This window comes from Mirounga leonina, unplaced genomic scaffold, assembly GCF_011800145.1.
Source record: "Mirounga leonina isolate KUSES-001 unplaced genomic scaffold, KU_Mleo_1.0 Mir_496, whole genome shotgun sequence".
NCBI classification, from domain to species: Eukaryota; Metazoa; Chordata; class Mammalia; order Carnivora; family Phocidae; genus Mirounga; species Mirounga leonina.
In genome coordinates, this window is record NW_023270783.1 from 533285 (window position 1) to 547488 (window position 14204).

Here is a 14204-nt window from a genome sequence, read left to right on the forward strand (position 1 = left end):
CTGCAGGCTGTGTGATTTTAGGAATGTCACTGAAGGGGAGTGGAACGTGTCCCCCTCCCCCAAAATGTGCCTCTTTGGCACAGGGATTGTTTTTGGCTGGTTGTTTTTGAGAAGCAGCCAACTTGGGAGGAGCTCTGAAAACCAAGTAGAAGTTACCCTTTTATAAGAGACATTTGCATGTTTGCAGGAAATCTCCATGTGTAAGGTGTCTCCCTCCCAGTACCAGGAAGTGGGGGAGGGCTAAATCTCCAGAAACTGTTCAATCAGTGGAGTTGGCAGGGACTTAAATCTGCATAACAGCCTAACCCCGTTCACTGTGCTTTTCCTGGTCACCCCCATAACTGACTCTCCACCCCCAGAATCTTTTTTCTTCAGCTGAAGATGGAATTTTCAGTTTCCAGACTTCAGTTTCCAGACCCAGTTTTCCTGGGTCTCTCCCATGTAACCAGGAGCTATACATGTTGTTAAACTTTTGTTTGTTTCATGTTACTCAGTCTTCTATCAACCTAATTCTTAGCCCAGCCAAAGAACCTAGAAGGGAAGGAGGGAAACCTCTTCCATCCCTACAGTTCTGGTGACCCAGATGGGATTTTCAAACTGGCGGGACTGCTGCAACTGGGACATCCTGGGCCTCTGACAAAAAGCCGGCAGAAGGTAAGGACTCTTACCTTGTCAATCTCCCAGCCCTCTGCCTGAAGGGTGCACTGGAAGTGAGCATGGTGAGAGCGCTTCTTCTAAATTTAGATCAGCAGGAGAAAATATTTGTGCCACTAGTTCCTAGGGTCTAGCAACTCTGCTAAAAAAAAAGTCTTATTTATTGATCCTATTCCTTACACAAACGGTCACTGTTTCTGTCTCTGTTGTGTCATTTGTCATGAGGAGGAAAAGCATAGGGCAGAACGCAGGCTCAGGCCCTACCATGGCCTGCTGTTTGAGCCGGCCTCACAGAATGACAGGTTCATGGTCCTCACCAGACCCATGTCTGTTTAGACAAACTTTGCTGTGGGTTAATGTGCGCAAGAGGTAAATGCTGTTGCTAAGGGACATCTTAGGAGCCAAGCCACGAAATTGGTGGGCACAGGTCAAGCACTTAAGAGCTGCTGGATCCTGTACTCTAAGACTCTCGTGTTAGGATAATTTGGTCATTGAATGGGTGAGACTGACACTAGGTCACCCGCCAATCTCAAGAAAATTTCTGTGCAAAGAGGTACTCCATTAAACACCACCCAGTCCTCAACCCAGAGGCACATCCCTCTGAGCTTTTAGTTTGGTTCCAAGAGACCCAAGCCTTAGCTAATGCTGTTAACGGGCATTACTTAGCTAATGCATAACGTGCCGGATGAGGTTTCCCTTTTGTCTTGTTCTATGTCTTGGGGTCTTGGCTTTGTGATCAGTGAGAATATTCTCTCTGGTCTTGCCGGCTAGGGGATGCATTTGGTGGATGGTCGACTCGACTGGATCTGACAAGAGGAGGGGCACGGGAAGCCCTGATTTTAGCCAGGTAACAACTTGGACTGGTGGCTGGTGTCCGTTCTCTTTGTCTGACTATATCAGCTCTCAGGGGAGTTTGTCTTAAGGGGTCTTGTCTGTAAGAGGCCATTGTCTCAACCTTTGCTGAGTGCTGGAAAAGTCCCACTCCAGTCGTGCTTGCCTGGTGTCACAGGTTAGTGGGTCTGTGATTGGAGGCCTCTCACGTTCTCATGGGACACCAGAGACAATGTTTGCACTCACCATTCTTACTGCCTGTGACATCTTTGCTTTCTGAGGCTGACGCCGGGATCTTACTCACTGTCTGGATCTTGTGAGGGCTGCATCTTTTGCCCTCTCCTTTGGGCTGCCTCCTGCATCCACGGTTGAGTGGTTAAAAGGCTCATTGGTTTCAGGTGCTATCAAGATTAATAGATGATCCTACTTAAAAAAAAGAATGATCCTACTTGTCAAAGGCCAGATGACGAATCTTTATCGGACAAACTTCTATATTTGAAAAAATTTTTTTAGAGAGCTCTTATCCTAAACAATTGTTTTGTTGGTACTTATGGAAAGACCAAACTAAAAGTGGACACAAAGAAGTATAGCAGCTAGCCTTAGGGACTCCCTTAAAAAGATGGAAGAACAGAAATGAGACTTAGAATAAAAATTAGCATCCACATCTAATGTAAATCCCCTTCTCCTCCTTCCTATACACCCCCTTTATTCCCAAATCCCTCTCCTTGACCCACCAGAAGATCTTTTGATTCTCTGAGCCCCTGGTCTAAACCCCCTCTCAAATCCAGCCCTACCACCTCAGCAAATTCCCTTATATCCCAAGCCTCCTGTAACTTCCCCAGAAAATCCATAAACACCCAGCTGCCTGTTTTGATCTCCCTTTCCTCATAAGATTTATAGAGAGCAGGGCCTGCTCTCCAGGCTCAAGGTGTACCGATACTCATGTAAATACTAAACTCCAGGAAGTGACTAGCAGAAGCACTCAAGAAGGGTGGTAGGGCTCGCTTTGCTGTTACAATTCCTCCTATTTCCCAGGGGTCTGTAATCAGGCTCTGCCAGCTTCAGGTCTTCCCATACAGTGTTCTTGATGGATGTATCTGGACCCCCACCCCCAAGACTTCATATCACCTGGACAGCAACAGATCTCCTAAATTATAAAGCCTTTTACCTCTACTTTCAGAAGATCCTACCAAATTCAGAGACGAGTTGGAAACAATAGTGGCCATTCACCACCCATTCACTGGGACCTGGATTGGCTGCTAAGGGTTGCTCTTTCCTCCCATGATTAAACTATGGTTATCTGGCAAACCCGATGGCCCCCTGGGGAAGACCTCCCTCTCTGAGGATACAGATGGCCAGAGCCTCTCAGGTCCTCCTACAAATGACCTGGAAATGGCTCAGCGGGAGGCTCATATTCAAGGCTTGATAGGAACAATATTAGAGGATTTCCCCCCTAAGATAAATTGGTCTAATGTTGAATTATGCAGTCAGAAAGAAGGAGAGCATCTGAAAACCTTTGTTAAACACTCTATACAGGCTTTTTCAAGACATAATGCATTAAACCCTGAATTTCTAGAACATTAAAAAAAAACTTTTAATTTCTACCTTAGCTGGAAATCTCCCTGAGATAAAGAAACAAAAGAAATGTAGTTGGATGGGCATATCACTCTTTTGATATCATTCAGGCTACCACTCCATTTTGGGGGGAACTGGAAGCCACTGCTTTGTCTTGCAAATCTCTACAAAACCTGAAATGTGCCTCTAGAAGCAATTCAGCCCCACCTATCTTTACCAATCCCCAGACCTCACATATTCATCTCACAATGCTCATAGACACTGGGACATAACAGAATTGTCCTGCACTTAAGAAAAAGAAGGAAAATTTTAAATTATCCTAGACCTCTGATTATAGGCAAATATGCCCCCAAAACTCCATGTTGGAGAAAACTTGGATACTTTCTCTGTGCCTTTGTGATGTAGACTTTTTTTTTTTTTTTGGAGGAGTCATTTTATTTTATTTTATTTTATTTTAAGATTTTATTTATTTATTTGACAGAGAGAGACACAGCGAGAGAGGGAACACAAGCAGGGGGAGTGGGAGAGGGAGAAGCAGGCTTCCGGCAGAGCAAGGAGCCCGATGCGGGGCTCGATCCCAGGACCCTGGGATCATGACCTGAGCCGAAGGCAGACGCTTAACGACTGAGCCACCTAGGCGCCCATTTTATTTTATTTTTTTAGATTTTATTTATTTATTTTAGAGAGAGAGTATATATGTGCACACACACACATGCACGAGCAGAGGGGGAGGGAGAGAGACTCTCAAGCAGACTCCATGCTGAGCATGGAGCCCAACGAGGGGCTGGGTCCCACGATCACAAGATCACGACCCGAGCAGAAACCAAGAGTTGGCAGTTTAACCAACTGAGCCACCCATGTCTCTGTGATGTAGACTTTCTATCCCCATCTTGTCTAGGACCGAAGAGCCACTCTTTGAAATTCAAACTTTAGGGAGATGTTTCTCACCAGAAGAAAGAGAGAAAAAGGGAGATATTTGGAAATTGGGCTAATGAAAAATCTTAGATGTCTTCTGCAGAAATTAGTAGAGAAAGCACTAGCCATCTAAACAGGTAACCTTAATTTATTCCATCTGCCAGAAACACAGTTTGGATCCAACTGCTCTTTCATAAATGAATGAGTTTTGCATTATACCCATTTCATGGTTAGAATTTTAAAACGAAAGCTGTAAAATTTGTGTCTATATGTTCATGTGCATCTACGTATGTATGTTACAGATGTGTGACATTTCCCTTCCTCTGAATGGTATTGCCAAAATTCATTTGTAAAGAGTTCTATTTAATTGGCTTCAAAACAAACAAGCATTTAACTTATATAAATTAAGGATTGGGCATTCTAAAACTCTCAGAAATATAGAAACCAAGCCAAATATTTTTCAAGTTCATGTGATGTGGGATAATCTTTGGTAACTGGAAGCTAGTTGAAGTTTGTTAGTTTAATTAAAATAGTTGTGTCTTTGTGAAGACATTAAATGCAATGCAGATAAACAACTACCTGTGTTGAATAATCAAATTCATGTTATCTCTTTTTTTTTTTAAGATTTTTTATTTATTTATTTGAGAGACAGAGAATGAGAGACAGAGAGCATGAGAGGGAGGAGGGTCAGAGGGAGAAGCAGACTCCCCGCCGAGCAGGGAGCCCGATGCGGGACTCGATCCAGGGACTCCAGGATCGTGACCTGAGCCGAAGGCAGTCGCTTAACCAACTGAGTCACCCAGGCGCCCCCAAATTCATGTTATCTCTTACAAAACTTGTCAGCAAGAAGAATAACCTGGGATGATGGCTGACTTTGTCCAATATCTTGTGAGGTTTTTGTGAGTAATCTAAGCATCATCACTGGGAGCAAGTGAGTTAGATAGCTATAAGTGGGAAAAGAGTTTTTAGGTGAACTTTTTAACAATAATTATATTTTATGGTATGTGTACTTAAAAATAATTTCAATTCTCTTTGGTAACTTGGAACTTTAAAGTTGTGCTGAGTTAAGTTAAATGATGAGAAATTCATTGAATATCTAGACCATTTACTGAACATAAGTTTATCTTTTTTTGGCTTCTTATTACAGAGGCACTAAAGATATTTGTGTCTGTTAGTAAACATGTCTTGTGCCACACTGAGAGATTGTACTGTTTTTTTAAAAGGCATATGCTTCTAGAAATTATGAAATGTATTCATAAATTTGCCAATCTAAAAAATGTGGGTGTAACAGGCTGTTCATAACTTCTTACTTCTTAGTTTTGCTAGAAATGAAAGTTTCTAAGGGTTAAGAATTCTAACATATGTAATTAAAGCTACTAGAGGTAATAAGGAAAACAACTCTGTACGAAAGGAATTTTGGATAAGAAAATGTATGAGATATGAAGATGCACTTTTGTTAAAGGAAAAAGAAAGTAAAATTGTCCTAAAGTAAAACTAGCATAGAAAGTTGGGGAAAGAAAGAGAATTTTACTTTGTGTGGTCAAGTTGGCTAAAATGTAATGAGTTTATGATAAGGATTATAAAATTAAGCTTTAAAATCGGTAATTTATGTAAAGCTAAAACTTGATTTTCTTTCATTTACTAAAAGGACAAACTTTTCAGGGACCATTAATCTCCTCCTCATAAGAGATAGTTTTTCTTTACCTTTTAAGTAATCTGCCTAAAAAGCAAAGATTTTGTGTTTTATCAGGATGATTTGCTATTCTCCTTACCATCTGTGGTCTTTGACTGCTTAAGAAAACTGGGTCTTCTCAATATTAAGAGCTACATTTTGCTCACAGCTATATAACTTTCTGTATTTGCCTTTGAAGTCTTTTATTATCACTTGGGTGGAACAGATAATTATGTATTGTTTCATAATGGTCTGTGATGTTTGTGTGGATATATGTTATTCACATTGGTGTTCCAGAAATTTTATAAAATTCCTAGAATTCTGGTATGTCCCAGTACAATGCTATCACTTATAATTCTATTATTAATTTGAAATGTTTTATGTTATAGAAATAAGCAAATTTCTTTGTCAGTTGTATTATAATGAACTCTCATCAAATCTTTAACTGTGGCCATTTAAAAATCTTTTGCCATTTACACTAATTGTTTTACTGTGATGTTTTTGCAAAAGTGCTTCCTCTTTAGTGAGACTCATGGAAAGAACTCTTGAATGCAGGTATCTGATAATTTTAAGATCATACCATTGATTGAGCTGCCTATGTCTTAGAGCAACTTGGTTAAATATACCTTTGTGTACAAAGATGAAACATTTATCTTTTTCTCCTTACCAGATCGCTCCAGAATTCAGAAACTCTCAGTGAGTATTCTTATTTTTATGGCAATATAATTATTTGCATAATTTCAATAAGAACCTGTTCTCCTTGTAACATTACAGACACAACTGGAAATTGATTATATTACCAAGGCTTTGACTAGACTGTCATATTTGAGAGAGATGTACATGCTTGGATATGACCAGACAGCTTTAAGGAACTAAAGTTGACTTTATGGAGCCAATAAAGTCCCTTGGAAAAACAGCCTCGTCCCTTGCTTACAGGCTTCCCAGCAGTTTTGCCAGGTGCTTAAGGAAGGTCACTTCATGGCAAGTGCAGAAACCTCAGGATATTTTGGGATCCTTAAGAAGAGAGGAATCACCCAAATCTATAGGTATTGCAGGCGAGTCTGGCAAGTCCTTCGTTTGGCTTCCTGGCCTTGAGAGGCTTTTAAAAGTCCCATTTGAGGTTCCTTATGAAAAGTTCCAGTGAAGCAGATTAAGAGTCTATATGGTTAATTGTTACTCTTATTGGACTTATGTAAATAATCAGGTCAAGTTTATTGAGACTAGACTAATTTTGCAAACAAATATATTTTACTGTAATGATCTTTGGTAGAAATGGGGTAATTTTAGAGAGAAAAATTATGTTTCAATAGGAACTATTAATACAACTGGTGGATATTAAATTCCAATTCTGTTCATTGACTTCGAGGTTTTGTTATTTACCTGTAAACTGACCTGGATCCTGAATTCTTCCAGTTTCCTCAAATATCTGGCCACAGATCTCCAAACTAACATTTCCAACTTTCTCCCACCTTTTGACTTGGAATCGCTAAGAACAAAATTTTGCCCAAAAAGTCCCGCAAACTGAATATGAACGACTTGCTATAAACTTCAGAGAAATCAACGCAACAGGTCATGTTAGACAATCGTCATGCCTCTTGAAGATCAGAAGGATCACCAGAGACATTCAAACTGCAAACCCTTCTGGAAGAAGACCTGTCAGATTGCTGCCACCTGCCCTCACTATCTGAAGATGCTTCTAGCCTGACATCTAGAAATGTTCTTGACTGGCTGCCTCCTGGGCTCAGAAACTGATTTATAATTTGTTCCAATCATTAACCTTTGTTTTTCTTTTGTTTCCATAGAAATGCCATATTAAACACCTGATTTCTCCTAACTTTGGGAGCTCACCTTTAGGACGCTCCTGGAATGAGACACAGCTGTTTACCTGAACTGACCTGTTCCCAGGACTGAGTGACTGGTTCAGTGAGATAGGGAGTAATCTATCAACTCAGCTTCTGGACTGTGAAAATTCTTCAAAGTTTCAAAGGTGGGACTGAAGGAGAGCAAAATATGCCCCCCCGCCAAAAATGTGCCTCTTTGGCACAGGGAATGTTTTAGGCTGGTTATTTTTGAGAAGCAGCCAACTTGGGAAGAGCTCTGAAAACCAAGTAGAAATTGCCCTTTTATAAGAGACATTTGCATGTTTGCAGGAAATCTCCATGTGTAAGGTGTCTCCCTCCCAGTACCAGGATGAGGCGGAGGGCTAAATCTCCAGAAACTGTTCAATCAGTGGAGTTGGCAGGGACTTAAATCTGCATAACCACCTAACCCCGTTCACTGTGCTTTTCCTGGCCACCCCCCATAACTGACTCCCCCCACCAACCCAGCATCTTTTGTCTTTAGCTGAAGATGGAATTTAAGGTGATGGCTTGGGTCATTTATGAGAGTTACTCGGTTTTCCTGGGTCTCTCCCTTGTAACTAGGAGGTATACATGTTATTAAACTTTATTTGATTTTCTCCTATTAATATCTCCTGTCTTATATCAGTTTAATTATTAGACCAGCCAAGAACCTAGAAGGGAAGGAGGGAAAAGTTCTCCCCCTCTGACTTCTCTCTCTGGGCCTGTTTCCTCTTCTGTAAAATAAAGAGCTTGGGCTGATTATCTGCTGATTTGAATGTTCTGTGAGTTTCTTGCAATCATGTCAACCATTATATTATCATTATTCAGCATCTGGAAGTAATGCTCCCTCTGCTAAACCCCCAGAGCATTTTATCTATGTGTTAAAAATCAGCATTTATCACTTTGTGTCTCAAGTTCCAGTTATTTATGAACATTTCTTTCTTTCTTTTTTTTTCTAAACTGGACTAAGTACTCTTGGCAGGGCGTCTTTTTCATCCTTGTATCCCCCACAGCCCCAGCATAGCACCTGGCACATGGCTTTCACCCGATAACACTAAGTGTGGATGAAAAATGAATGAGTGAAGATGGCCACTATTCACTATTTGTCCTCAGGCAAGATGACTTGATTTAGAGTTTTTCTTATAAAAAGCACATTCTTTCTACTTGATATAATTTAATATATGTGTTCCAAAATGCAGAGTTAGAAATAAATCTCATTTTTAAAAGATGCTTTTATTTTAGAAGAATCTTATTGAACTGTTCCCCTACAGGGTCTCTTCCATACCAGACTTTAAATCAAAGCAACATGTTGTTCAAGTTTTCTGGAAGATACTGCTCTACAAATGTTATCTGGGCTCGTTCTCTGCCCCAAGTTGATGGATTATCATTCCGCAACAATTCCCCTCTCACTGTGGACACAATGTACCCATTGATGTTGGGTGCAACCAGGTAGGCTGGCTTTGGCCAAAGGAATGTTAGTCAATGTAAAATACAGGCAAAGACCTTAAATGTGCCTGTGTGGTTTTTCATACCTCTTGTCCTCCTGCTACTTACCATGCAAAGAACACGGGGAAGAGACCACATCCCAAGCTGCAGCCTGGATCAGCCACAGCGCGACCAACCTGCAACACCAGGATAAAAATGAAAAGATACTGGGTGTTGAGGTGGTTTGTTATGGGGTGTTATTGTAGCAATAGGTGGCCATTATTTCCAGTTTCTAGTTTTATCCTTGTATAGATCTACTTTCCTCAACGATTCATTATGAATGTCTTCATGCTTTTGGAATAGAGATAGATGCCCTGCTTGGACATTTACTTATTTATTTATTTTGTAGTGACAGGTTGGTCAAGCAGGTGACTTCTGGAGACATAAGCCCGCATTTTGAGAACTGAGTTGAGTATCTCTGATTCTCTATGGTTGTGTCCATATTTAACTTGTTGTTCTTTATGTTTTTAAATAATTTGGAACATAGTCTCTGGAAACATTACACGATTCACTAACTTTTTTTTTGAGATTTTATTTATTCATTCGAGACACAGAAATATATATATATATATAGAGAGAGAGAGAGAGAGAGAGAGACCATGAGCAGGGGGAGAGGCAGAGGGAGAAGCAGTCTCCCTGCTGAGCCAGGAGCTGGACGTGGGGCTCGATCCCAGGACCCCGGGATCATGACCCAAGCCGAAGGAAGACGCTTAGCCGTCTGAGCCACCCAGGCGCCCCTCACTAACTTTCCTTTAAAAATTAACACATATATCCTGTGTCATATTTTATGGACTCAGAAGTTCCAAATCACTCTTCCCTATTTAAACTAATGGCTGAAATACTTTTTATAGGATTAAAAATTTTCAAAAATAAGCTTGGGTTAAAATAAGGGCATTCATATATTTTTTAATGTGGTAAAATTTATATAACATAGAACCAACTATTTCGAAGAAGGCCTCTAGTTTTAATTTACTCTAATAAGTGCCTGGCTGCTTTATGCATATTAAATGTCAGGGTAAACCACAATTTGGGGTACATATTAGAGTCAGAGGGGGAAGGAAAAAGAAAATGCCAAGAGGAGTTTGAGAAGGAGAGAAGGCTGGACCAAGAGAGAGGACTGGAAAAGGAAGACACTCCCACATGGTTATTCCGTGGCTGATCTTCTGCTCACCACCCTGTGCTCAATGGACCATGTTGGGTCTAATCAGGGCTCTATTCTCTGGGGGCTGGGGGTGCTGAAGCACGTCAGCATCCACCAGTTAAATCAGTTTCTAATTGCATATAATCTTGGAACTAGTGGAGGAAAAAATGAACTGACAAACATTATTTGTTTTCATTTCTGCTCTTTTTGCCTTTGCATTTTCTTTTCTTTTTTTTTCTTTTTAAGATTTTATTTATTTATTTGACAGAGAGAGACACAGCGAGAGAGGGAACACAAGCAGGGGGAGTGGCAGAGGGAGAAGCAGGCTCCCCGCGGAGCAGGGAGCCCGACGCGGGGCTTGATCCCAGGACCCTGGGATCATGACCTGAGCCGAAGGCAGATGCTTAACGACTGAGCTACCCAGGCACCCCTGCCTTTGCATTTTCAAGTGGGAAGTTAAGATATTGAAAGTCCTTGACTTTAACTCAGGTCTAAAACTTCTTATCTCTTTGCTCAGGTTTGGGGCATTTTCCTAATTTGTGAGATTTGAGTCTATTTGACTGGGATGGCTTATAATCCTCCTCCCATATTGCCAGGAGCCCTTCTCCCTGCAGGCTTGCTGTGGGCTTGATCCCTGATTCGGTAACCCTAAGCATGAGTTTATGGCAGGGGCCTGGGGATTCTGGGGGTCCCTGAGACCCTTTCAGTGGTTCTGCAAAGTCAAGGTATTTTTCATGATAATTCTACCATGTTATAAGCTTTTGTTCACGTGAGTGTGATGTGGGGTTTTCCAGAGGCTACACGATGTGTGACATCATAATAGTTTAAATGCAGAAGCAGACATGAGACTCTAGCTGACTTCTGTTCAGCCAGACATTGAAGAGATTTGCAAAAATTTAAAATCATGCCATCCTTGCAATTTTTTCTTTTGGAAAATATAGTTATTTTTCATAAAAATAAGTTATTTACATTGACATGTAATGGGTTTACTATTTTAAAAATTTCTCAGTTCTAATGTGGTGAATATTGATAGCTATCTCCCACATAAACATAAGCTCTTTGGAGTCCTGAATGGGGTGCTAAGACCTAAAAGCCTGAGGACAGCTGCTCTAGGGTCAGTGTGTCTACACTTTCCCACTACACAGCTGTGCTCAGCCTGGTGGAAAGAGAAAGAGAAGATTGCCGAAGGGGCCCTTGGGCGTTTGGCCTCTGCTCTGGGTAAGGGCCTGAGCAGGTCTGCACTGTGGGATTGCCCCATCGTGGGTCTGCTCTTGGGGGGCGCTGAGCCTTTCCAGGGCTGGGTCTTGCAGACCACCTGCTCCAGACCGTCTCTGCAGATCTTTCCAGGTCACCAGCCCCAGCAGCACCCTGAGGCCTGCAGGAGGTAGCATTTGCACTGAGAGAATGTCCACAGAATGGACAATGGAGAGATGGTATATGTAAACATAGAGCCTCTGCAGCAACCAGCCCCAAACAGCCAGGACTAGGTCAATGACTGCTAACTTCCCTGAATTTTGCCTCTACTTCTAACTCAACCAACATGAAAAAGCTAAATATGCCCTCATGACCAATCACATAGGATGCCTGCTTCTAGTTAGCTTCCCCATGCCCACAGCTTCTCATCAGGGCCCACATGGAGCCTTCTCTCTTGTGCACTATAAAGCTTCCCCCCTCCCTGCTTTGCTTGCTTTTGAGTCTCTGCCAGAGCAAGTGTTATGGGTTGTGTCCCCCAGACACTCATATGTTGACGTCCTAATCCAGTATCTCAGAATATGACCTTATTTAGAAATAAAATCACTGCAGATGTAATTAGTTAAGATGAGGTCATACTGGAGTAGAGCGGGCCCTTCATCCAATATGACTAGGATCCTTATAAAAGGGGAACATTTGGACATAGATGTGTGCACAGGCAGAACGCCATGTGGACCTGAAGACGGAGGCCTGGGTGAGGCATTTACAAGTCAAGGAAGCCCCCAGAAGCTAGGGGAGAGGCCTGGAACAGGTGGATTCTCCCTAGCACCTTCAGAGGGAGCATGGCTCTTCAGATACCATGCCCGCAGCCTTCTGCCCTCTAGAACGGTGAGAGCGTCCGTTTCGTCCAAGGCACTGAGTTTGCGGGACTTTAGTACAAGAGACCTAGCAACGAACAGAGCCGGACACGGTGGCTGACTCCCTAGCTACAGCACGCTCTGAATAAATAATAGCCTTTGCTTGCTCTCACTGGGGGTCTTCATCCATTTCCACAGCACCCACAGGCTTGCGGTGGAAAGGACAGGCCTTCAGACAGAGTTGGCAGGACCCCAGGCAGCCAGGCTTTGGGTCACAAGCCAGAGAGTGGAAGGCTGCCGGAAACTTTTGCTCAGGTTGCAGGTTTTGAGGCTTTGATCCGGCTGCGTGATGTCCTGACATAGTCTGATAGGCTCGGGACTGACCTTCAGGTCGGCCTGCATGCTGCTCTGCCGTCCCTCCCCTGGGGGGCTTGTTGCCAGAGGACCTCCCCGGGCCTGGCTCCGGGGGGTGGTGGGCAGACCCCGGAGCTCCTGTGTCCTGCAGGGGCTGACTGGAAACAAGTTATTTTGAGACCAGCACAGGCTGTACAGATAACAGTAATAGTATTTTATTGCTGAAGTAGTGTGAGAAATGTTGGGGTGGGGGACAAGAATGGAGATGAGTTTAAAAATAGAAGGCTGTAATTAGCCAGGCATGGGTTTGTTCTGGAAGGCAACGATTACTACAGCAACCACACATCCCAGATTTTCCAGGACGGTCTCCATTCCATGGAATCTGATTCTTTTCAGTAAAGGTGATCTGTTAAACATCTAAGTGCAATTTAACGTTAGGGAATTATATGACATTACACATGAAGCAATTCAGTAATCCAAATAAACATTTGATCATGTCAACACTCATTTTCTTCCTTTTTTTTTTTTGTTATGCAAACATAGTCATCACAGTGGCCATGGTCTCTGCCTTCAGGTTAAGAGCTGAACTCTGAGGATAAGAATTCAGGCAGGTGTGTGCTGGAAGTGGGGATCCCTGAGAGAGTGTGAAGGGGAGAGTAGACTTCTTGGCTGGAGACCTTGACATTTTTCACTGGATGTGAATCCAGGGGGCCAGTTCTCAAGTTTTTGCTGTATTCCATGGTATACCAGCGTGGGTCAGCAGGGAACACGCATGTAGCTGCTCTGTGTGTGGATTATTGTGGCAGGCATGTCATGCTTACCCACGCAGTGACAGTGTGCATGAAATCATCTCTGCAGAGCCTGGAGTCCAGAGCTCGGGGCCAGAGAGACCAGAGCCCCCCGGGGGCACCAGCGTGGGTGGGGAGGTGTGAATGTGGATAAGAAACCATTTTTCTGTTTCCTGCCTGGGTTCTCAGAGGAGGGAAGGGTTGTGTTTGGAGAGGGATGGAGGCCAGCAGGAGTCCAGGAGGCGAGGACACTGGGGGTGAAGGTGGCGGTGGGGAGGAATGCTCAGCTCAGCACCAGAAACCTACATTTTGGAAACTTGAACATTCATGGCTATTTGCATTTTCAATAAGATTCTCCTAGTTTTCTGCAGTGTTTTATTAACATTCTTTTGCAAATATCAGCTAATTTTGGTTATACTCAGGAGATAAGAGGAAAGAGACTTTGATCTGGGATTGGAAGTTTGGTGGGCATAGTGGAAATCAGAGTTAAAAAAACAAAAAACCACATTCCAAGGGGAAGGCAGATCTTGGAGGGAGGAGCCTGGGAACCCTGGACCTAAGCTGAAAAATACACCCCTCTCTACCAGCATCTCTCTAAACCTCTTCTCTGTTAAACTGTGCAGGGTGGAGGGGGGGAGGGGGGCGGAGAGGGTTGTGTTTTGTGGTTTGCTTTTAACAGGAAGCTGTTCTGTGTTTTGTTTTTTTAGCATAGTTTTTTTTTTTTTAAGATTTTATTTATTTGTCAGAGAGAGAGAGGGCACAAGCAGGGGGAGCGGCAGGCAGAGGGAGAAGCAGTCTCCCTGCTGAGCAAGGAGCCTGACGCGGGGCTTGGGGTCATGACCTGAGCCCAAGGCAGACGCTCAACCGACTGAGCCCCCCAGGCATCCCTGTTCTGTGTTC

The 14204-nt window shown here is 42.9% G+C and overlaps 1 long non-coding RNA gene across 1 annotated transcript; it reads left to right on the forward strand.

The window, feature by feature from the left end:
* Window positions 1–378: 378 nt before the first annotated feature.
* Window positions 379–8934, forward strand: LOC118000441. The gene is made up of 4 exons (XR_004676459.1): window positions 379–654; window positions 6318–6343; window positions 7450–7634; window positions 8760–8934. It is a non-coding gene; the product is annotated as an uncharacterized LOC118000441 (long non-coding RNA).
* Window positions 8935–14204: the final 5270 nt, after the last annotated feature.